Source organism: Triturus cristatus, chromosome 3_1 (assembly GCF_964204655.1).
Source record: "Triturus cristatus chromosome 3_1, aTriCri1.1, whole genome shotgun sequence".
NCBI classification, from domain to species: domain Eukaryota; kingdom Metazoa; phylum Chordata; class Amphibia; order Caudata; family Salamandridae; genus Triturus; species Triturus cristatus.
In genome coordinates, this window is record NC_140583.1 from 762131194 (window position 1) to 762154616 (window position 23423).

Sequence of the window (23423 nt, forward strand, 5' to 3'; positions counted from 1 at the left end):
TATCAGATTCTGTCTGCTGATGCTGGTTGCTCTGTTTTCTATGTGCTTTAAAAGTAATAAATCTTTAATCCCAAAAAAACAAGAAGGCAAGGCACTGGGCTTGGGGCCAGTGGAGAGCTTTGGGAGCACCACAGGAAGGATAGGAGCAGGACTCCTGCAACAAATAAAAGAAGGAAATGGTAACTATTCATTAAAATACCAGTTTATCAAAATAAAGTGCTGTTTTTTCACTGTGCACTTTGTTATCCTATAGATCCACATCAGAGACCTCCATCCCTCTACTTATCTCAGAATACTTCATTATCCATCAGTCAAGTTTCCAGGGCCTTTCTGTTGAAGTTTAAACAGCTGAACTGAAATCCACAGCAATTCACGAGGAAAACATTCTGCATTTGAAGAAAAAACGTTCGAGTTCATCACAGAAACTACCTGCCCCACATCAACCCATATCGTTCTAGGACATTTCAATCTCCACTGTGGAAACAGACTTGATCCCCCACACTCACAACATTTGAAACATTCTTCGCCCATATTGACCTAGAAGAACTGTGCTAGGTGCTGCTCACAGCAAATGAAATATACTTGACTGGATAATCTCGACAAGAAGTAGCGTCTAGACAAAGCTTCTCATCACCACCAATTGTTTAGACCACTTCCTAATACCCTTCAAACTTCTATCCACCAAAACATAATCCCAGGGCCCCCTCTCCACCTCTCTCCTCCCTCCTCCGGCCTGGCCGACCTGCTCACCACTTAGGTAGGTGACGAGCCGTTACTGATAAATATAAGTAAAAATTGCATTTTTACTTATAGGGACGCTTTGCTTTTGTGACAGCATTTCAGGCTGAAAATGTAGTAACAACAATAATGTGTTTCCCCTGTGCAAGTGGCCGTTCTTTAATGACTGCCATTTGAACTGCAGTCAGTATTTTTTCAGTGGATGCAAAACGCCTTTCCGCATTGGAATATAAATGCAATTTATATGCAATCTGCACTGTGTGACCTTCGTTAAAGGTGATATATGTAAAGCCACGGCACCAACAGAAAATGGATGGCCAGGTTAGCAGTTTTGACACATGTATGTAATTGTAGCGTAGCAAGCCAGTAATGATCTGAGTATGTCTGTGTGGTCAGACTTCCAATGTAAACTGGAAAAGTATGGGTGTATAAATTAATGTAATGGTTTAATGCATTGTGCATAATCAGGAATGTAAGTTCTGCCAAAATTTAGGAATCCTAGTAAGAGCTGAAGTTTCTTAAGTGTATTTGGTGGTTGTAGCAGAGCACACTTCTCTAGGAAGTGTGGTGCAAGACTCTTTCCCACATGGGTAAGTTCATATCCTAGAAACAAGACATTACGGAAATGCTATATAAGATTTCTTAAAGTTGAATTTGTAGCCATATTCCGCCGATCCTAAGATTATGCGATATACTCTGGCTAAATGTGAATTTAATTAATTGTCCCTGAGGTAGATGTCATCTATGTAGGACAATGAGTCTGGGTCAATATCATGGAGAATTGACATGATGTGTGCAGAAAACAGTCCAGGACTCTTCTTAAATCCCATGGGTGGTCAGCAAAAGCGACATTGAGAGCGCAGCGCCGAGAAAGCAGTCCAAGTCCTGCTTTTAAGTGCTATATTTTAGCAGAAACACCCATTGGAAAGATCTAAGGTTGTCTTATATTTTTTTACAGACTATATTAATAATAAGTGCCGTACTATGCATATTTTGTATTGCAAATGTGCGTGTGTGACTATTTAAATATCGGTAGTCTAAGACAATAGGGTATGAGTGGTCAGGCTTTACCACCGTAAAAAGAGGGTTATTCAATAACACCCTGGTATTCTTATTGAGACTTGTTCACCAAGAGGAGCTTTATCATCCCGTTTAATTAGGTATTGTGGTTGTGCATGCAGGCTGGATCTTATGGGTATGATATGCTAAGGAGAGTTCCTATCCCAGCTGGCATGATTGCAGTATAGCACTGAGGCTTGTGCAAGAGCCCATTCAGAAGCGTAGGCTTGTTAGACTTCATCAGGGATACGCCCAGAAAATGATGGTATTATTGCCTCCTCACCTTGTGGTGATGTACATACGAACTCCGGAGACCAATCGACCTCCACCAACAGAATGCCATATGATAATGTTACATTTTCCCAGGATATTGCTTGTATGATGCGCCGTAAGTCATCCTCAATTTGTATATCCAAATCATATAATCTGTCTAGAGGGCCTATGTGCCGATCTGGGGTTTCAACTATAATGCATTTAATAGTTGCTTTCACCAGCAGAAACTCCTAGAGATTCTGGTGCACTATAGTGATTTCTGCCACGCTGTTGAGGAGAGTCCCCGCCAGGCACGGCTGGCACAGGTAAGAGCGGGAGGTGGGCCATGGGGGAAGTTGACAGGCAACATGATAGGTAAAATAAAATAAAAAATAAATAAAGCCACTTACCTTGCGCTCGCTGAATCACAGCCCCACTGCTGTTACCTGTGCCGGCTGAGAGCTGCAACTTTATTTTTCTAAAAATGTGGTTTAAACTGTGGAAGTTTCTCTTCCTTGTTTCTCTTCACATCATTGTGTGTCTTTTTTCGGATTCACATATTTCTCCTATCTGCGCTCAGATGCCCTCCTCTCACATATCGTTTATACGATGGGTACTGAAAGGAACAAGAAGAACGAGCGTCAGAGTACGGTTACCTATAAGGTGTCTTCATTTGTGTGTGATCTCGCAAATTATAGCGACTGTCAGAGTGCTCCTGTTGCGGAGAACTACAGTTTTTTCTTTGAGTTTGTCCCACTGTTTTTTAACAAACTCCAAGTTCTGCTTGGCAGTGTTCTTGTCGGAATCAGGGTTGCCAAGATGTGGTTTATTTTGTCTGGTCTCCAAATTATTGTGACCTATAGACGTGTACACTGCAGCAGTAACTATAGGTAGCTCACATTCCCGGTTGACTGATGCGACTAGTGCGAGTTGTTGGCATATAGCCAAAGATACTGCTTCGCCTTTAATGTTGGCTACAATCATTGAGGAGACCACTGGAACATTTCCCATTCATTTCATCCAGGGCAGAAGCTGCCGTGTTCATTTTGTGGTCCCGTAAGGGGAAACACGGCTATCTGAATAATTTGTTGTCCTATCCAAAATAGAGTTTCATCACGTTTCGGGGGAACTTTACCCTTAATTGCATTAATAATTTCAGGTCTAATTTTTGATACAGCAGGCGACTGTGGTTGGCCTGCTAGAGCTGCCCGCGCTGGAACAACCGTCAAGGTGCGTGAAACTTTTTGAGTTAAGCGTCTATATAGTCCTACTAGACCATTGTATAATGGCATTAGCTCATTTGCATTGAGATTTAGTAAATTAGGGTATGGTGTATAGCCATCCAACGATGGATATTTTGATGTTCCCAAAGAGATAGTGATATTTCTCTCTGTTGATATGCTCTGTATTGATACAATGTTAGTGTATGTATAAAATGTTTGTGTGTTAGAATCAAAGCAAAATGAGCCCAAGAATAGAAGACTTCCAATCAATAGGCATCGTGGGGTTTAACCATGAAGGTTACATCACCACTGGCATTGCCAAGTTCATGTAAAGCTACATGGGCATAGACTGCAAGTCTGCAATTATTAGCTATCGGTATAGGCTGTGGCACCACCATTACTAATGAAGTAAAGGAAACAGAGCAAAAACACTAATATGGATATCCTTTTAAAGGTTCAAGCTTGATCAACCAACAGATAAAATGATACTGTGGAGGAATAATCCCTAACACCAATGACGTCTCTGGCAAATGTGTAAAGGGTAAACTCAGGAGACCCATCAAATAAGTACCTGACGAAAGTTGGTTGTGCCATGTTGCATGGATTTTGCTCCCCTTTCGTTACTCACTTACTCAATCATGCATTCCCATAGTAGACATAAGAAAGAAACAAAGAAAGTTTACAATACATTTATTGAAACTATTGTAGTAAATGTGCTGCGATCATAAGCAGATGCAACCAAACAAACCATTACTAACAGACTGTTTAGGACAAACATCACAACCACGGCAAATTATATATTTGTCTATATCTACCCTTACTATGTGAATATAGGGATATATTTTCAATCTATGGGGTGGGCTAGGACCCATACCTGTTGTATGTAGGTAGGTGGTCCGCATAATGGATGTAAACCTGGTTTACGCAGGGCTGCATGTCGGGCACTACTGCCGTTCTAGAACAGTCCTCTCTGCCGGAATTCCCCTCTAGGAGCTCCAAGGGGATAAAACACAGATTATATAATAAAAACTATTGGGCTGGAGATGCAGCAGTGCGACCATGTTCTGTCCAAAAGTTAGGAGCTGTTGCTGAACAAGCAAAGAAAACAGTGTGCTGTGTTGTTAAGTATTCCCAGCAACCTTGTACAAAATGTGTAGAGGTAATCCCAAAAAGAGTCTCTGAATAATAAACAAAATGTACAGTGTATTCTCAAAATAATGTTGCAAAATAAACTGTATTATATGTGGCTATGCACAGCGAGCATTGGCAGCCTAAAACGTCTGAGACACAAAACTGAGGGAGAACCAAAGTGGGCCCAGAAGGGAGACCACTACAGTGCCAGAGCATGGCGGACTTCCAGGTACCTATAGAACTGGGACCTCTGTAGCTAGAAATTATCTGTCAAACCCTGGAAGGATATGATGTGGTCAGTGGCACAGACATCCCTGAATAATAAACAAAATGTACAGTGTATTCTCAAAATATTGTTGTAAAACAAACTGTATTATATGTAGCTATGCACAGCGAGCATTGGCAGCCTAAAACATCTGAGACACAAAACTAAGGGAGAACCAAAGTGGGCCCAGAAGGGAAACCACTACAGTGCCAGAGCATGGCGGACTTCCAGGTACCTATAGAACTGGGACTTCTGTTGCTGGAAATTATCTGTCAACCCCTGGAAGGATTTGATGTGGTCAGTGGCACAGACATCCCCTAGGGAAGAAATGCCAATAAGGTCCCAGGCACCGAACCAAAGTAACTGCACAACTTTTTTAGTCTAGTACGATGCCACAGAGGTGTTTGGTTGGCAAATGTATTTAACCAATTAATACGCTTTAGGGCACAGCGGCAGTAAAACAGCGGTATTTACTTGACCTGGTAAAGTGCGTTGGGGCAGTGTAACAGAGCCAGGATTCCCAGTCTTTCCAAGATCTCTAATTCCAGGTAGAAGACTGAATCACATCGATCTCCAAACAGCCAATCTCTAACGGGAACCATTTGGGTGGCCAAGTAATATGCCTTGAGATCCTGGACCCCCAAGCCACCCTCATACATAGGCTGTACACATTTCCCATAAGAAACTCGAGGGAGCTTTCCGGCCCATAGGAAATCTGTAAGCAAGACCTTCACATCAGTGAAGATAGAAGGTGGGAGGACAAAGGGGAAATTTTTCAAAGCATAAAGAAATCTGGGGCGAACGTTCATCTTATATAGACCATCCATACCCATTAGGGAGAGTGGGATGAGGGCCCAGACCTCCAAATCTCTCAGCATACTCTGTAACAGATGAGGAATGTTAAATCTCAAGCCTCACATTGGTCCCGTGTGACCTGGAACCGTAGACATAAGAAGGGGTTCGTCACCATACAAACAGGGGAGCTAGAGACCAACAGTGACAAAGGACCACATATGTGGATTGAGGCCAGTTGACCCTCAACCCCTAGGCATCTCTGTATGTCTGAAGTGTCTCCATCAACTGGCAGAAAAAGGCCTGACAACATTCCAGAAGGATAAGGAGGCTGTAAGTATACAATGCTATTCTGTCCTCTTGCCCTGCAGGCCAGCGGAAGTCAATCAACTGAGCATCCCATCTGACCTGTTCCGCCAAGGGTTCTATAGATTAGGCAAAGAGGAGCGGGAGAGGAGGCTTGACGATTGTTGTATTCTATAGAATTTGGCAACGATGTTCCTGTTCACTCTGACATGTGCCTCTGGGGCTCTGTATAGGGCCCTCACTAAGATGGTGAAGCATGGGCCCGCGTTCACCCTCTCCAGGATCTGGAAAAGGAAGGGCCAATGCACCATGTCAAATGCTTTTTTCATAGTCAATAGAGATCACGGCTGATAGGCCACAAAGGTCCATAGCCCTGGCCAGCACCACATGGATATGCCTCATGAAATGCCTAATGCTCCTCTCAGGCATGAAGCCATTCTGGTCCTCATGAATAAGGGTCTGTGTGACCCTGTTCAGTCAGGAGGCAAGTATTTTTTAGAGCATTTTAACCCTTTCTTTCCCAAACAGATTTTAGGACAGTCGTCACAGTCCTTGTTATGTCACGCTTAGATTACTGTAACGGCATTTATCTGAATGCCCAAAATCAACATCTTAATAGGCTTCAGATAGGCCAGAATGCAGCCGCCAGGCTTTTGACAGGCATACCGAAATTTGTTTCGGTAAAAAAAGAGTTAACCCGGCGACACTGGCTCCCAGTGAAGCAAAGGGTTCGTTTTAAGGCCTTATGTTTAGCATTTAAGGGTCTCAACGGTACCGGCCCTGGCCATTTGAGGCAAAAATTTAAATGGAATGCCCCGACCAGGACCCTGAGGTCTAAAGGAGCAATAAATGCTCAGATCCCCATTGTTAGGAAATCCAGCTGGGGAGGCAGGAACTTTATTATCTGTGCGTTCAAAGCTTGGAATGAGCTTCTGTTTTTTCTGAGAAATGCCGGAGACCTTCTCTCTTTTAGAAAAGGTCTGAAAACCTGGATCTTTACTCATTGAATCCCCTCTCACCATCGCTTAAACTGAACTCAGCGCCAGGACACCCTAGGGTAATCGTGCGCTTTTATAAATTTAATTAACATAACATAACCTCTATATTGAGCAGGAAAATGGGTCGTTAAGATGAACACTCTGAAATTTAACGGGAGAGAAGCAGTTGCCGCCATCACCTCCAACAGGTTCAGTAAATGTGGTGATAAGAGAGAGGAGAATTTCTAAAGTTCCACGGGGAGGTCATTGGGCACAGGCATTTTTCTGGATTGCATTGCCACAGTAACCGCTTGAACCTCTACTAGTATAACTGGTTGGACACGCTCCGAATGATCTTCATCCATAAGTGGCCAAAGGACAAGATCATTTATGTAGGATGCATAAGTTCTGTTGCGAGGGGTGGGGGTCGCGCTTGATACAGCATGCCATAGGAATCAGCAAACCTCTCCTCTATCCCAATCAGGCTCGAGATCTCCAGACCTGCCACAGAGTGGAGCAACAGATAATTTCAACTCTCCTCCTCCCTCTGGGACAGCTAGTGGAGCTACTTGCTCATCTTATTACCATGTTCATATATTTTATATCTAGAAAGTATCAAAGCTAGTTTCGTTGTAACAAGTAATTGACTTCTCAGGATGTATTGCAGCTGCAAGAGTCGCCTATCCTCAGTGCCTGATAGACAGACCATGGGTTAGCTTCGATAGCTAATATTTCTTCCTCAAGGTCTATTATCTCCCGCTCCCTGTCCCTTTCCCTGCCCCTAATACAGTTGAAGACCTGTCCACAGAGCACAGTTTTAATAGCTTCCCATAATATACCTAGAAAGGCAACTGTTCAAAACATTCAGTGATTAAATCCCTCAGGGAATTCACAAATTCCTCGTCCCTCAGCCACCATGCATTAAGATGGCTTATCCCCTTAGCCCCCTCCTGAGGATAAGACAAATTCACCTCACTGGTGCATGGTCTGAGAGACCTTTCAGAAGGATCACTGCCCCTGATGTAGCAATCAAATGAGTTACCAGGGCAAAAAGGTAATCTAGTCGGGAGTGGCACTGATGCGTAACACAGTAACGTGTATAATGTAGCTCATTAGGGTGCCATGTGCTCCAAGTGTCCTTCAGGCATAGAGAGATGGCCCACTTAGACAGAATCAATGGCTTCAAGGTTTAGGCATGGGAGTCTACATTTTTGTGCCTATCAAGATCTACATTAAAGTTGCCTCCTATAACCAACATGCCTAGTGGGGCATCTAGGAGCAAGAAAATAAATGCTTCCAGGGTATTAGTGGCGGTGGTCAGGCGGGGGGATACATACACACTGCATAATGTCAATGGGTCCCCTTCTTACATCTCTTTTGTCAAAACAAATCAACCCAGGCTGTCTAAATTGGTATTAAAACTGCAAATAGGAAACCTTTATGTAGCAAAAGTGCCACACTTCTGGAGCCGCTCACAAATGCAACATGGTAAACCCTAGTATACCCATAGCGGCCTATAAACCTACAATTGGCTAACCACAAGCGAGTCTTTTGAAGGAATAGTGCAGCGGGGCTGTAGCATCTAACATAGGACATCAGTGCCTCCCATTTAATTTTATCAAGGAGCCATTGACATTCTAGGATATTATCTGATAGTGTCAAGTAGAATCAGCCAGTCTCTCATCCAACGCTTTTTGCATGTGTGGGAGGAAGAGAGGATCTGCATTCAATTTCTTCGTCCATGTCTGTGGATATATGTCTCGCATCCCCAGGATATCCGCCTGGGGACGGGACGATCACCGAGTTCTTTTTCTCCTGCGGGAGCGGTGCCGTATGCACCTCCATCCATCCCGCTGACTTCTTGCCACCTCCTTATCTGTTCCAAGGCGTGCCATCGCCATCTCAGCACAGATGGACCTCTCCTTAATATTCTCCCAAACATGAGACTGGATGGTCAAAAATCAAGGCCTTGGCTTGAAATATCACTTTTAGCATTGTGGGTCCAGCAGTATATATTTAATATTCATTGCCCGGAGCCTTTGTTTAACATGATTAAAGGTTCTCTTCTGCTGCTGCACAATCATTGTATAGTCGGGAAATATAAGGATTTTGTGGGAGTCCACAGGAAGTTCACCCAGGCCCCTTACTGTTTGTAGTATCATATCATGCTCCCTACACTTTTGGAATCATTCCATCACAGGACGCAGTGTAGCACTCCGAGGATGTTTACGGAGCAGTCAGAATTAGCTTAGAGGCACTGTGTAAAGAATTTATGCAGCACACTAACTGTAGTAGAGTGAAAACACAACCCAAGAATAATCCCAAACCAATTTAGAAAAATAGGATACATTTTAATAACTAAGATGACAGCAACACAAAAGATGATGAACAGATCAATATTGTCAAACATTCACCCACAGTCATACATCTGGATTAAATCCATTGTTTTTTGCTCACCATGCCAACCCAATGTGTACCCAGCCATATGCAAATCAGTCTTGACCTTGCTTCCCATGAGAACAGTCCAGCCCGAACTGCCAGGCCAGATACTCCCTAGACTGGAAATAAGCATCCTGGAATCGATTTTTCATGTTGCTCTAAATCGCGCTTCATGGCAACGGTATGCCCAGACATGGGTCCAGTGCTCACTATTCCACTGGATTCAAGCTAGTATGGCGGATGAGGGGTGATATCCCAAAACCAGCCCCTGGATGCTTGTTTTCTGGTCCCCGGAGGACCTGGCCTGGCAGTTTAGGGAGGACTGTTCCAAAGGGGAGTAGGGTTTAAACTAATTTGCATATCGCTGGGTCCAAACTGGGCTGGCATGGTGAGCAAAAAAACTATGGATTTAACCCCGATCGGTGACTGGGGGTGAATGTTTGATAATGCTCAGCATTCTGTTCATCATCTTTTTGTGTGGCAATATATAAAATGACACCAAAAATGAATTAAATGCAATCAATTGAGTCAGATTTTGGATTTTTAAAGTTTTTTGTAGACAGCAGGTTCCTGTTCGCGCAAGACCGGGGTAAAGACAAAACTTAAGACCGACCATGATGGAGCATGGGTCCGCTACAAAAGGTTGATTGGGCCTGGTCTTGGCTTACCTCCGGACTTGGAAGAAATTTTGAATAAAAGTCCAGGGGAAGGTAGAGTTCAGCGGGGTAAGACAGCAGGCTGTGTCCGGGGAGTCTTCATTTTGCTGGGGAGTGCTGGATGAGGTCTTAGGGTTAGGCAGGAGCAGCACCTCTAACATCACTTTCAAGGGTCCAGGGCAAGGGGGTCACCAAATGGGAGCTCACTCCAGCAGAGGCCAGATGTAGGGCTCAAGGTGTCTGGAGTTTGTTATGTCCCTGTTGCCCACACAGGAGCTCAGCCAAGTAGCCAGTGGAGTCCCTCTGGTAGTGCTGGGTTCAAGCAGCAAGGCAGGCCTCTAGCAGCCTGGCAGTCCTCCAGTGAGCAAGGCAGCCCTCTGGTAGCAGCAGGGCAACCCTCTGGTAGCAGCAGGACGGTCATCTGGAGAACAGGGCTGCCTCGAGAAGTAAGGAAGCCTTCGGGGGCCCAGGCAGTGTACTGAAAATTTGCTCTGAAGGTCCAATATTTATACCTGGAGCCAGCCTTTGAAGTTTGCTGGTTCGTCTGGTTCAGGGAAGTAAGTTCTTCCCTTCCCCTGCCAAAGCTCCAAAGGTCTGGGGTGAGAAAAGACTATTGTCAGGTTCCTTTGTGTGTGTGTTGAAGGCAGCAATTTGAAAGAAATGTAACTGGGGCAGGGAACAGCTCCACCTGCAGCAATCCAGGCTGGATGGCCCATTGTTTCAATACCTAATCCCCCTTTGTCTCACTATCTGAGAGGAATACACAAAGCCCAACAGCTATACTATTCACAGGCATATAACCCAGGACATGGGCAGCAGGGACCAAATGGTTGGGGCAAGAAAATGCCAACTTTCAAAAAGTAACAGAAAAACACAAGGGAAACCCTACTCACAAAGAACCTGGGTACGTACTGTATGTCAAGAAACAAAGGTTCTTGTGGGAACAATAGTGTACTATATTGGTACTACAATGCGCAATGGCAATAACAATAGGTCACATGGATTTCAGACAGAAAGGAGGCCGAGCACAGTGTGATTGAGTATTTACAGTTTATATCAAATTTTCAAAAGATTTTGCAGATATATACAACAAGTAGTGCTTAGTGTCCCCAGTGTACAAAGAAACCAAAAAAACGGGCTAGTGACATTTGTGACAGTTACAGCTTGGTTTCCATCATTCAGAAAACGACCATTTACAATTCTCACATATTTTCAGACACTGTACTGAGTAATCAGTGCTGATACAATGATTTGTTTTTTATATATGTCGACGGCGTTTCGACCCTTCCAAGGTTGCAGGGTCTCTTCAGGACCTAATAATATAGGGACATCTAGAATTTAAAGGAAGAGTGACGTAAGCTACAGTCTATAGAGGTGTTAATAGAATAACGATGAAAAAAGATATATATGGGCCAAGGGGTACCTGAGAAGATAACAATGCGCGCAGCCATGTGTAGAAAGTGAAGAACACCGGTCAAGTGAGAAGAAAGTGGGAGTATACTCACACTGGACCCAGCCGGGTACTACACAAGTGAGAGAAAAGAAGAAGTGGTGGTTATGGAAGAGAAGTAGTGACGATGGTTCTAGTAATTAGCAACGGTGTAATAGGATGCTTACCTCAGTGTGAGGGGTGAGGAAGAGGCTGGCAGTTAAGGATGGCGCAGGGCGGATGCCAATGCCTGTAGTTCAGAGCTTGGGGAGTATTGTCTGAAAAGGAGGTGTGGTGTGTCAAGGTTATACACACATACCGTAATTAATAGTGGTAACAGGAAGACATATTTAAGCATAGGGCAGTGTTCTTACGCGTGTTTGGCCTCCGGTTGGTGTGGGCCAAACCAGAAGTTGAAGTGATGACGAGGGCGCGGGAACAGGATGTGTCCCGTCCGTGGATTTCTGAAAAAACATGTAACGTGTAACTATCAGGTAATATGGGAGATAAAATCGGAGATGTTCCAGTCGATATAGCAAAGGTGATGCTTACTAGATAGCACGGAATCGCAACGCGTAGTGTTACCGCATTCTGTTGCTTAAATACCGTGAATTATCTTACATTGATCGTATGTGATTAGGGAGCCCTCGTGTGGGCAGACAATACATCAGCGTGGGAAGGCGTAAATTGTTAAAAAACAGAGTCATTCTGTTTATAAGTTTCAGTCTGGGATAGAGAAACATTGGACCCGCATGCACAAGAAAGTGACAAGCATTGGTTCCATGTTAGGGAAAATAAGGAATAAATCACGTGTTCCTCACCTCCTGATTTAATCAGTAACAGACGCGTGCAGCCGCTACGCGTCTCCTCCCAGGCGTCTGTCTTGGTGCGATGACAGCGAGGGAATCAGCCAGGCAAGACTAAATACTTTCTCAGCCTGCCAGAACCGGTCCTCATGGCAGGCATCACTGTAGATTGCCTTTGTGAGAGGAACCGGAGAAAGAAGAGAAAGAGTGGAAAGACCGGTGTCCCGTTTCAAAATAGTGGCATGTTTTGTAGGCGCGCCCAATAAATAATCTGTCAAATAAAATTACATTTGTGTTGCAGTATATATTAATTTTGTGAGGCATATTCAATAGTCGAGTACATTTTTCCTTTAGCCATATAGGTCATAGACCCAATCAGCAAAAAAAAAGAAGAAAAGCAAATACAATAGCGCAGACAATATGTGTTATGGACAGTAGTTATAAACCATGATTAACCGTGAAAGGACACAATAAACAGTTCTAAGAGGCACTGATTCATGATAGGGGAGGCATAGGTACATATAATATCGTATTGGGATAAATGACGTATTTACAGGGGAACAATGAGCAAACACGGGTAGCCCTATGTTGTTCTCTATGCTCCTTATCAAATGCCAGTTCTTTGGGATCATGTTTCAGATTTTATTATAGTGAACCCCAAAGGTACTCACACAAATCAATTTATCCATCTGAGTCTTCTCTTTTGGCTTCAGTAGCTCCTCCCTAGGACAGAACCAGGTCCTTTTTAATGATTTTCTAACTATTTTGTTAGGATATCCTCTTGCTAGTAGTTTTGCTTTCAGGACCTCGGCTTCTGCCATGTAGTCTTGTTTGTATGTGGAGTTTCTGCGAAGGCGCAGAAACTGGCCAAATGGTAGTCCATCTCTTAGGTCCGACTGAATCCTATAGAGTTTATGCAAATACAAATGAATCTCGGAATTGCTATATCCATGCTCATTGTTCCCTTGTAAATACGTAATTTATCCCAATGCGATATTGTATGTATCTATGCCTCCCCTATCATGAATCAGTGCCTCTTAGAACTGTTTATTGTGTCCTTTCATGGTTGATCATGTTTTATAACTACTGTCCATAACACATATTGTCTGCGCTATTGTATTTGCCTTTCTTCTTTCTTTTTGCTGATTGGGTCTATGAGCTACATGGCTAAAGAAAACAAGCATTTGCAATGCAATAGGTCTCGCATTATAAAAGTGTGAGCAGTTGGCATTGCTAATTATAATGCAACACTAGTTATTGGCATTGTAAATGATAATGCCATTTATTTATGTGTTTGTTTAATAAAATAGATTAAAAGGCATTGTCATGAACAATGACAATAGCTAAAACTTTTGCAAATGCGAGACCTATTGCATTGCAAATGCTTGTTTAAATACTGCTGGCTTTTTTAAAGTTTTAGTCACTACTCAAAATGAAATCCATTTTATCAGCATTGCCAGTGCTCCTTTATGTTGAATGCCCTAAATGAAACACAATGTTCTAAGCAGATTGCTAAATAGCATCTCCAGCCCGATCATAATGTCTCACTTCATGCTGGAGAGTGGGCACCCTCTTTTTATGCAGCGCCAAGACGGGGTGAACTAATGCACAGACTGAGGTCCCGTCAGCCTCCGAGGCTCAAAGCATTCCTTGCAACAGTCCGCTGTGTCAAGGTATTGCCATGTGTACAGCACACACTCTGCAACAGCAAGTGGTTTCAAAGTTAGGGGGGGACTTCCCAAACTTTGCTGAGGTGTTCATCGTGTTTGGTGACAGCGCATTTATGCTGCCAGCCAAAAAAACTGTTTGTGGTTGTGTGTGTGTGTGGTTGTGTGTGGGTGTTGTTGTGGCTGTGTGTGTAGTTGTGGTTGTGTGTGTTTGTGTGTTGTTGTGGTTGTGTGTGTAGTTGTGGTTGTGTGTGGTTGTGTGTGTGGATGTGCATTTGTGTTATTGTGTGTGTGTGTGGTTGTGTGTGTGTGTGTGTGGTTTTGTGTGTGTGTGTGGTTGTGTGTTGTGGTTGTGTGTGTGGTTGTGTGTTGTGGTTGTGTGTGTGGTTGTGTGTGTGGTTGTGTGTTTGTGTTATTGTGTGTGTGGTTGTGTGTGTGTGGTTGTGTGTGTGTGTGTGTGTGTGGTTGTGTGTGTGGTGGTGTGTGTGTCTGGTGGTCGTGGTTGTGTGTGATTGTGTGTGTGAGTGGTTGTGGTTGTGTTTGTGGTTTTGTGTGTGTGTGTGTTTGTGTGTGTGTTTGTGGTTGTGTGTGTTTGTGTTTGTGGTTGTGTGTGGTTCTTTGTGTGGTTGTGGTTGTGTGTGTAGTTGTGGTTGTGTGTGGTTGTGTGTGTGTTTGTGTGTGTTTGTGTGTGTGGTTGTGTTTGTGTGGTTGTGTGTTTGTGTGTGGTTGTGTGTGTGTGGTTGTGTGTGTGTGTCTGGTTGTGGGTGTTGTTGTGGTTGTGTGTGTAGTTGTGGTTGTGTGTGTGGTTGTGTGTGTAGTTGTGGTTGTGTGTGGTGTTGTGTGTGGATGTGTGTTTGTGTTATTGTGTGTGTGTGTGTGTGTGGTTGTGTGTGTGATTGTGGTTGTGTGTGTAGATGTGTGTGGTTGTGGGTGTGGATGTGGTTGTGTGTGTAGTTGCAATGCAATAGGTCTCGCATTATAAAAGTGTGAGCAGTTGGCGTTGCTAATAATAATGCAACACTAGTTATTGGCATTGTAAATGATAATGCCATTTATTTATGTGTTTGTTTAATAAAATAGATTAAAAGGCATTATCATGAACAATGACAATAGCTAAAACTTTTGCAAATGCGAGACCTATTGCATTGCAAATGCTTGTTTAAATACTGCTGGCTTTTTTAAAGTTTTAGTCACTACTCAAAATGAAATCCATTTTATCAGCATTGCCAGTGCTCCTTTATGTTGAATGCCCTAAATGAAACACAATGTTCTAAGCAGATTGCTAAATAGCATCTCCAGCCCGATCATAATGTCTCACTTCATGCTGGAGAGTGGGCACTCTCTTTTTATGCAGCGCCAAGACGGGGTGAACTAATGCACAGACTGAGGTCTGTCAGCCTCCGAGGCTCAAAGCATTCCTTGCAACAGTCCGCTGTGTCAAGGTATTGCCATGTGTACAGCACACACTCTGCAACAGCAAGTGGTTTCAAAGTTGGGGGGGACCTCCCAAACTTTGCCGAGGTGTTCATCGTGTTTGGTGACAGCGCATTTATGCTGCCAGCCAAAAAAACTGTTTGTGGTTGTGTGTGTGTGTGGTTGTGTGTGGGTGTTGTTGTGGCTGTGTGTGTAGTTGTGGTTGTGTGTGTTTGTGTGTTGTTGTGGTTGTGTGTGGTTGTGTGTGTGGATGTGCATTTGTGTTATTGTGTGTGTGTGTGGTTGTGTGTGTGTGTGGTTTTGTGTGTGTGTGGTTTTGTGTGTGTGTGTGGTTGTGTGTTGTGGTTGTGTGTGTGGTTGTGTGTGTAGTTGTGGTTGTGTGTGGCTGTGTGTGTGTGGTTGTGTGTTTGTGTTATTGTGTGTGTGGTTGTGTGGGTGTGGTTGTGTGTGTGTGTGTGTGTGGTTGTGTGTGTGGTGGTGTGTTGGAAAGGCGTTCGCCGGAGAGGGGCTCGATACACGTCTTGCCCACCCCTTTGACCCACCTCTCCCAAGTAGGCCGAACCAGGCGCGCACACACTGAGCTTACACTACGAACAGAGGGACACCACACGTGTTTCTTTGTAAGACGATAGGTTCTTTTATCGAAGGGTTCAAGGGATCTTTATGATCCAAGTTGCAAGTAGTACATCAGCGCCACAAGAGACTACAAATCGGTGGTAGGGGAATGGGGGTAGCGGGACAGTCTTTGAATATAGTGTCTCTGCAAAGAACCCTGCGGACAGCTCACAATCCTCGAGCTGGAGGGTGTTGTTTCTCTTGGCGATCTCTTGCCAATATTCCTTGAGGGGAGAGCCGCGAGTCACTCAGCAGGCACAGGTAGTTCAGAGTTCGGGAGCCGCGACCTCGTCAGCAGGGCTCAGGTGGTGCAATGGTCGGGGGCCGCAAGTCACTCAGCAGGCACCGGTGGTTCGGAGTTCGGGAACCGCGACCGCGTCAGCAGGGCTCAGATGGTTCAACGGTTGGAGGCCGCGAGTCACTCAGCAGGCCTAGGTGGTTCGGTGTTCGGGAGCCGCGACAGCGTCAGCGGGGCTCCGATGGTTCCAGGTCTTCTCTACCATTCGTCCCTCCGGCACCCCTTATTATACTCCCCATGCCCTTTGAAGTCCGGAGTCCTCGCAGAGAGGGGTCTTGGTGACTGAGGGGGTTCGGCGGGATTTCCTGCCGCTCGCTCCTTTGGTCTTTTCAGGTGGGTCTGGGAGGGACCCCAGACGCTCGGCAGGCGAGGCGCCTGCGCCACAGGGGCCTGGTGGCCGATCGAGCCCTCCCGGGGGAAGGCGATCCGAGGTGTGACTGGGCTGGCGCCTCTCGGTCTGGCTCGGGGGGTTCCCGCTCCCTTGGTCGGACATGCGTGGTAGGGTGTCGAATCTGGCGGGGGCTCTGGCCGGCCCTCGGGTCTGTGTGGCTGGGGCGGCCGGAGTCGGAGATGCCGTGTCTTGGGGGTGGTTGCAGGTTGGCTGGATGATCGGGAGGGCCTACGCCGTGAGGCCGGTCTCACACGCATCCCCCCCAGCTGAAAGGCGTGGAGAACTACCCATCCACTGGGGGGTTCTCCTCGCTGAAGCGGAAAAATCGGGACAGGCCGTCGGCGTTGGCATGATCCGTCCCGGGGCGATGCTCGACAGTGAAGTCCATCCCTTGGAGGGAGATTGACCATCGTAATAGCTTGGGGTTCTCTCCTCTCATCTGCATCAGCCACCGCAAGGGCCGGTGGTCCGTCTGCACTCGGAAGTGGGTCCCGAACAAGTAGGGCCGTAGTTTCTTGAGGGCCCAGACTACGGCGAAGGTCTCTCGTTCTATGGTACTCCAACGCTGTTCTCGAGGCAGTAGCCTTCGGCTGATGAAGGCTATAGGCTGATATATGCCCTTGTCGTTGAACTGCGAGAGGACGGCCCCGATGCCGTGTTCGGATGCGTCGGTCTGGACCACAAACTCTTGGGAGTAGTCGGGGGCCTTGAGTACTGGGGCGGTGCACATGGCGGTTTTCAAGGCGTCGAACGCTTGCTGGCACGGGGGGGTCCACTGCACCTTCTTCGGGAGCTTTTTGGAGGTCAACTCCGTGAGGGGCCCTGCGAGGCTACCATAGTTTTTAATGAACCTCCGGTAGTATCCTGTGAGGCCCAGGAAGGCCCGGACTTCCGTCTGAGTGGTGGGGGCTCCCAGGACTTGATGGCGTCGATCTTTGGTTGGAGGGGGGCGACTTGCCCGCTGCCCACCTGATGCCCCAGATAGACCACGGAGCCTTGCCCGAGCTGACATTTGCTGGCCTTCACGGTTAGGCCGGCTTGGCGCAGGGCCAGCAGTATGTGCCGGAGGTGGGTGCTGGAGATGCTCGTGCCATTGAGAGCTGAATACTGCTATGTCGTCAAGGTACGCTGCGCTGAACTCCTCGAGTCCGGCCAAGACCTTGTTTACCAACCGCTGGAAGGTGGCCGGGGCATTTTTCATTCCGAACGGCATGACCCTGAAGCGGTAGTGTCCATCGGGTGTGGAGAAGGCGGAGCGTTCCTTTGCTCCCTCCGTGAGCGCAATCTGCCAGTACCCGCAGGTCAGGTCGAAGGTGCTGAGGAAACGAGCGGCCCCAAGGCGGTCGATGAGCTCGTCGGCGCGGGGGATAGGATGGGCGTCCGCTCGGATGACCGCATTGAGCCCCCGGTAGTCCACACAGAATCTTAGTTCGGGGGCGACCCCAGGGGCGGCCGCTTTCGGGACCAGGACTACCGGGCTGGCCCAGGGGCTATCGGAGGGTTTGATCACTCCCAGGGTCAACATCTTCTGGACTTCGGTCTTGATGCAGGTGCGGACCCGGTCAGGCACCCGGTAGGCTCGGTGTCTCACAGGTGGGCTGTCACTGGTGTCCACGTCGTGGACACACCAGTCGGTGACCCTTGGGATTAGGGAGAAGAGGTCTGCGAATTGTCTGAGCAGCTGGCGACAGTCGTCGGACTGTTGGGGGGTGAGGGTGGTCGACAGTTTCACTCCCTCCACAGAGCCATCTATTTCTTTAGCGCACAGGGGGTCGGGCAGGGGTTCAGTGTCTTCTTCCGCTCCATCGTCGGTGGCCAGGAGCAAACTCAACTCCGTTCTCACAAAGTGGGGCTTGAGACGGTTCACGTGGAGAACCCGGAGGGGGTTCCGCGGGGACGGACTCTTCCGCTCGATCACCTTGAAGGGGCCAGTCCATTTGTCTTGTAGGGCACAGGGTTTCACCGGGGCCATGACCCAAACCTGCTGGCCCGGCTGGAACTCGACCAGAGTTGCGTTCTGGTCATACCAGCGCTTCATTTCTTCTTGACTGGCCTCGAGGTTAGCTTCTGCGAGTTCTCTGAACTTCCGGGTCTGGTTGCGGAGCGCCAGGATGTAGCGGAACACATCAGGGGGGGTCCCCCGGGGGCTTGTCTCCCAGCCCTCTTTGACCAGGCTCAGGGGCCCCCGGACGGGATGTCCGTATAGTAGTTCGAATGGGCTGAACCCCAGGGACTTTTGGGGAACTTCCCGGTACGCGAACAGGAGGCAAGGGAGGAGGACGTCCCATCTTCGGCGCAGGGGCTCCTCGAGGCCAAGGATCATCCCCTTCAGGGTTCTGTTAAAGCGTTCCACCAGGCCGTTGCCCTGGGGGTGGTAGGGGGTCGTGAACTTATATGTTACTCCGCACTGCTGCCACAGGGACTTCATGTAGCGGGATATGAAGTTAGTGCCGCGATCACTCACAACCTCGCGGGGGAATCCTACACGGGAGAAGATCCCCATGAGAGCCCGGCCCACCACTGGAGCCGTCACGGTGCGGAGGGGAATGGCCTCGGGGTAGCGGGTGGCATGGTCCACCAGGACGAGGATAAATCTGTGGCCCTGGGCGGTCTTCGGATCCAGGGGTCCCACGATGTCGATGCCAACCCGCTCAAACGGGGTACTCACAACGGGAAAGGGTTGTAATGGAGCCTTGCGCTTTCCGCCACTTTTCCCACTGCCCTGGCACGTGAGGCAGGATTTACAGTGGACCTCTACATTTGCTCGCATCTTGGGCCAATAGAAGTGGGTAACTAACCGCTGATATGTTTTGTCTTGGCCTAAGTGTCCTGCCAAGGGTACATCGTGGGCAAGGCCCAGGAGGAGGCTTCAGAAGCGCAGGGGTACTACCAGTACTCGGGCTGTGCCTAGCTCAGCTGACTTTTGTTCGCTGTATAGGAGGCCATTGTCCCAATATACCCAGTGGGTTCCGGACCGGTCACCGGCGGTCTGGGCTTCGGCTTGCTGTCGGAGTCCCACGAGGGAAGGGCAGGTGGCCTGTTCTTGGCAGAACTCTTCACGGGAGGGACCTCCCTCACAGCGCCACTGGGCCATCTCGGGGAGTTCTCCGAGCTCAGTCAGTGCCTCAGGGGCGGAAGGTTCCGACCCCTCGCCCGGGTTAGTGTCTTCTTCTCCTTCCAGAGGAGGGCTGTCTGTCTCTGGTAAGGTGTCCCGTTTCTCGGGGACAGTGTTCAGTGGGAGAGCCTCGACGCCCTCGGAGAGAGGCAATCGCGCGGTCATGGAGCGCGTGGTGGTGCAGACCCATTCGGGTAGGCCCATCATCTCGAGATGGGTTCTACTTGCCCCCACGGGGAACTCTCAAGGTCGTTGCCCAGGAGGCAGTCTACGGGCTGGGATGTTCGGACGGCTACCCTCAATTCTCCGGAGACTCCTCCCCACTCGAAAGACACCAGAGCCATCTGGCAGAGGCTCTTGGAATTGTCGGAGGATATGACCGGACAGAGGGCATCGGGTAGGATCTGGTCTTCAGAGATTAGGTTGCGGTGGACCGCGGTGACACTCGCCCCGGTATCGCGGAGGCCCTCGACTCAGTGGCCGTTGATGGTCACCTGCTGTCGGTACTTCTTCGTGTTGGCGGGCAAGGGTGTTCCGGGGACCATTTCTCGATCCCCAAGGGAGACCAGGGCCATGGCAGCTGGTTCCCACTCTTCGGAGTCCTCTATCTCTTCCCCCAGGGCCACGGAGGCTTTCTGCCGGGCCGGAGGGTTGGTTGTTGCGGGTCGTTGATACAGGGGACACTGGGGGTCATTGGTGTAGTGTCCGGGCTGTTGGCAGCGGAAGCAGGTGGTCCTGGTTCGGGGCCCCAGCCGCCCCGGGGCTCCGGTGCTGGCTGGGGACGGGGCTGGACCTGCCGCCGGTGGGCTGTTGGGAGGGCTGTGCGGGGGCCCCCCTTGGAAGTCTCTCGGTCGGCCTTGGTTTCCTCCCCATCTCTGGCAGGGGGGTCTTTGACTGTGGCGACCGTAGTCCTCCACGGGGCCTCGGGTGGCCCGGGTGTTCACCCAACGGTCAGCCTCGGCGGCCAGCTTTCGAGGGTCGGTGAGTTTACTGTCCAGGAGATGTTGGCGCAGTTATACAAAGCAATTGCCCGCTAAATGTTCCCAAGCTATCAGATCAAACAGCTCTTCGAAGGTGGAGACCTTGCTGCCCTTGACCCACCCGTCCAAGGCCCGGCTGTAAAAGTTCACGTATTCTACCCATGTGGTGCCCGGTATCTTTTTGCAATCTCTGAACCGTTGCCGGTACATTTCGGGGGTGAGTCCATATCGGCCCACGAGGGCTTCCTTCATGTGGCTGTAGGAGTTCATGACCGTGGAGGGCAGATCCAGCAGGGTATCTCTTCCTTCGCTTAAGAACCGGCCCCATAGCTCAGCCCCCCAATCCTTCTGCGGGACTCGGTGAGAGGTCATGGCGACTTCGTAGGCCTTAAACCACTGCTGGATATCGTCGTTTTTGTAATACTCCTTTACCACATCCTTGGGGATGTGGACTTTGGCTTCCACGGTGGGAGCGGATGGTAGATTCCCGGAGGGTCGTGACTCTTCACTTTTAGCCCTTAACTCGATCTCTTTCAGGCTGCGTTCATGTTCCAGCTGGAGTTTCTTTTCTTCGTGCTCTCTTTGGCGTCTCTTTTCCTCGAGTTCCCCTTGTAGCCGTAACTGCTCGACGGCTAACTTTTTCTCGGCCAGTTTTATTTCTCCCTCGATTTTCAGCTTGGCCAGTTCAAGTTCGTGGTTGCGGCCTCTCTCTCGGTCTGCTAGTTCCTCGGGGGACAGGTTCCCCTCTGGCCCGCTGTTTCTCACCGGGATGCTTCGTGGTTCATGGGCGGAATCTCCTTCTGTTTGGGTCGGGGACGCCCCTGTCTCGACCCAGGTCTTCAATACTTTCTGGAAGTCTTCCTTTGTGCTTAATCCGGTGGTAGCGATTCCAAGGTCTTTGCAAAATTGTTTTAATTCTCTATGCGTATAATAGTCCAATTGATCCTCTCAGGTCGAGCTCATTTCGGTACCTGCGGCACCCAGGGAGGTTTCTCCTTCCATCTCTGTTTGGTAGTGCGTCAGTCGTTCACTGCACGCTCTCTTTCGGTGTCGGCTCGGATCCCGTCGTCTGCCACCAAATGTTGGAAAGGCGTTCGCCGGAGAGGGGCTCGATACACGTCTTGCCCACCCCTTTGACCCACCTCTCCCAAGTAGGCCGAACCAGGCGCGCACACCCTGAGCTTACACTATGAACAGAGGGACACCACACGTGTTTCTTCGTAAGACGATAGGTTCTTTTATCGAAGGGTTCAAGGGATCTTTATGATCCAAGTTGCAAGTAGTACATCAGCGCCACAAGAGACTACAAATCGGTGGTAGGGGAATGGGGGTAGCGGGACAGTCTTTGAATATAGTGTCTCTGCAAAGTACCCTGCGGACAGCTCACAATCCTCGAGCTGGAGGGTGTTGTTTCTCTTGGCGATCTCTTGCCAATCTTCCTTGAGGGGAGAGCCGCGAGTCACTCAGCAGGCACAGGTAGTTCAGAGTTGGGGAGCCGCGACCTCGTCAGCAGGGCTCAGGTGGTGCAATGGTCGGGGGCCGCGAGTCACTCAGCAGGCACCGGTGGTTCGGAGTTCGGGAGCCGCGACCGCGTCAGCAGGGCTCAGATGGTTCAACGGTTGGAGGCCGCGAGTCACTCAGCAGGCCTAGGTGGTTCGGTGTTCGGGAGCCACGACAGCGTCAGCGGGGCTCCGATGGTTCCAGGTCTTCTCTACCATTCGTCCCTCCGGCACCCCTTATTATACTCCCCATGCCCTTTGAAGTCCGGAGTCCTCGCAGAGAGGGGTCTTGGTGACTGAGGGGGTTCGGCGGGATTTCCTGCCGCTCGCTCCTTTGGTCTTTTCAGGTGGGTCTGGGAGGCACCCCAGACGCTCGGCAGGCGAGGCGCCTGCGCCACAGGGGCCTGGTGGCCGATCGAGCCCTCCCGGGAGAAGGCGATCCGAGGTGTGACTGGGCTGGCGCCTCTCGGTCTGGCTCGGGGGGTTCCCGCTCCCTTGGTCGGACATGCGTGGTAGGGTGTCGAGTCTGGCGGGGGCTCTGGACGGCCCTCGGGTCTGTGTGGCTGGGGCGGCCGGAGTCGGAGATGCCCTGTCTTGGGGGTGGTTGCAGGTTGGCTGGATGATCGGGAGGGCCTACGCCGTGAGGCCGGTCTCACACGGTGTGTGTGTCTGGTTGTGTGTGTGTGTGTGGTCGTGGTTGTGTGTGATTGTGTGTGTGAGTGGTTGTGGTTGTGGTTTTGTGTGTGTGTGTGTGTTTGTGGTTGTGTGTGTGTGTGGTTCTTTGTGTGGTTGTGGTTGTGTGTTGCTGTGGTTGTGTGTGTAGTTGTGGTTGTGTGTGGTTGTTTGTGTGTGTGGTTGTGTGTGTGTGGTTGTGTGTCTGGTTGTGGGTGTTGTTGTGGTTGTGTGTGTAGTTGTGGTTGTGTGTGTTTGTGTGTTGTGTGTGGTGTTGTGTGTGGATGTGTGTTTGTGTTATTGTGTGTGTGGTTGTGTGTTTGATTGTGGTTGTGTGTGTAGATGTGTGTGGTTGTGGGTGTGGATGTGGTTGTGTGTGTAGTTGTGTGTGGTTGTGTGTGGTTGTGTTTGTGTTATTGTGTGTGTGTGTGTGGTTGTGTGTCTGTGGTTGTGTGTGTGTGGTTGTGTGTGTTTGTGGTTGTGTGTGACTGTGATTGTGTTTGTGGTTTTGTGTGTGTGTGTGTGTGGTTGTGTGTGTGGTTCTGTCTTTGTGGTTGTGTTTGTGTGTGTAGTTGTGGTTGTGTGTATGGTTTTGTGTTTGTGTTATTGTGTGTGTGGTTGTGTATGTGTGTGGTTGTGAGTGTTGTGTGTGTGTGGTTGTGTGCTTTTGTGGTTGTGT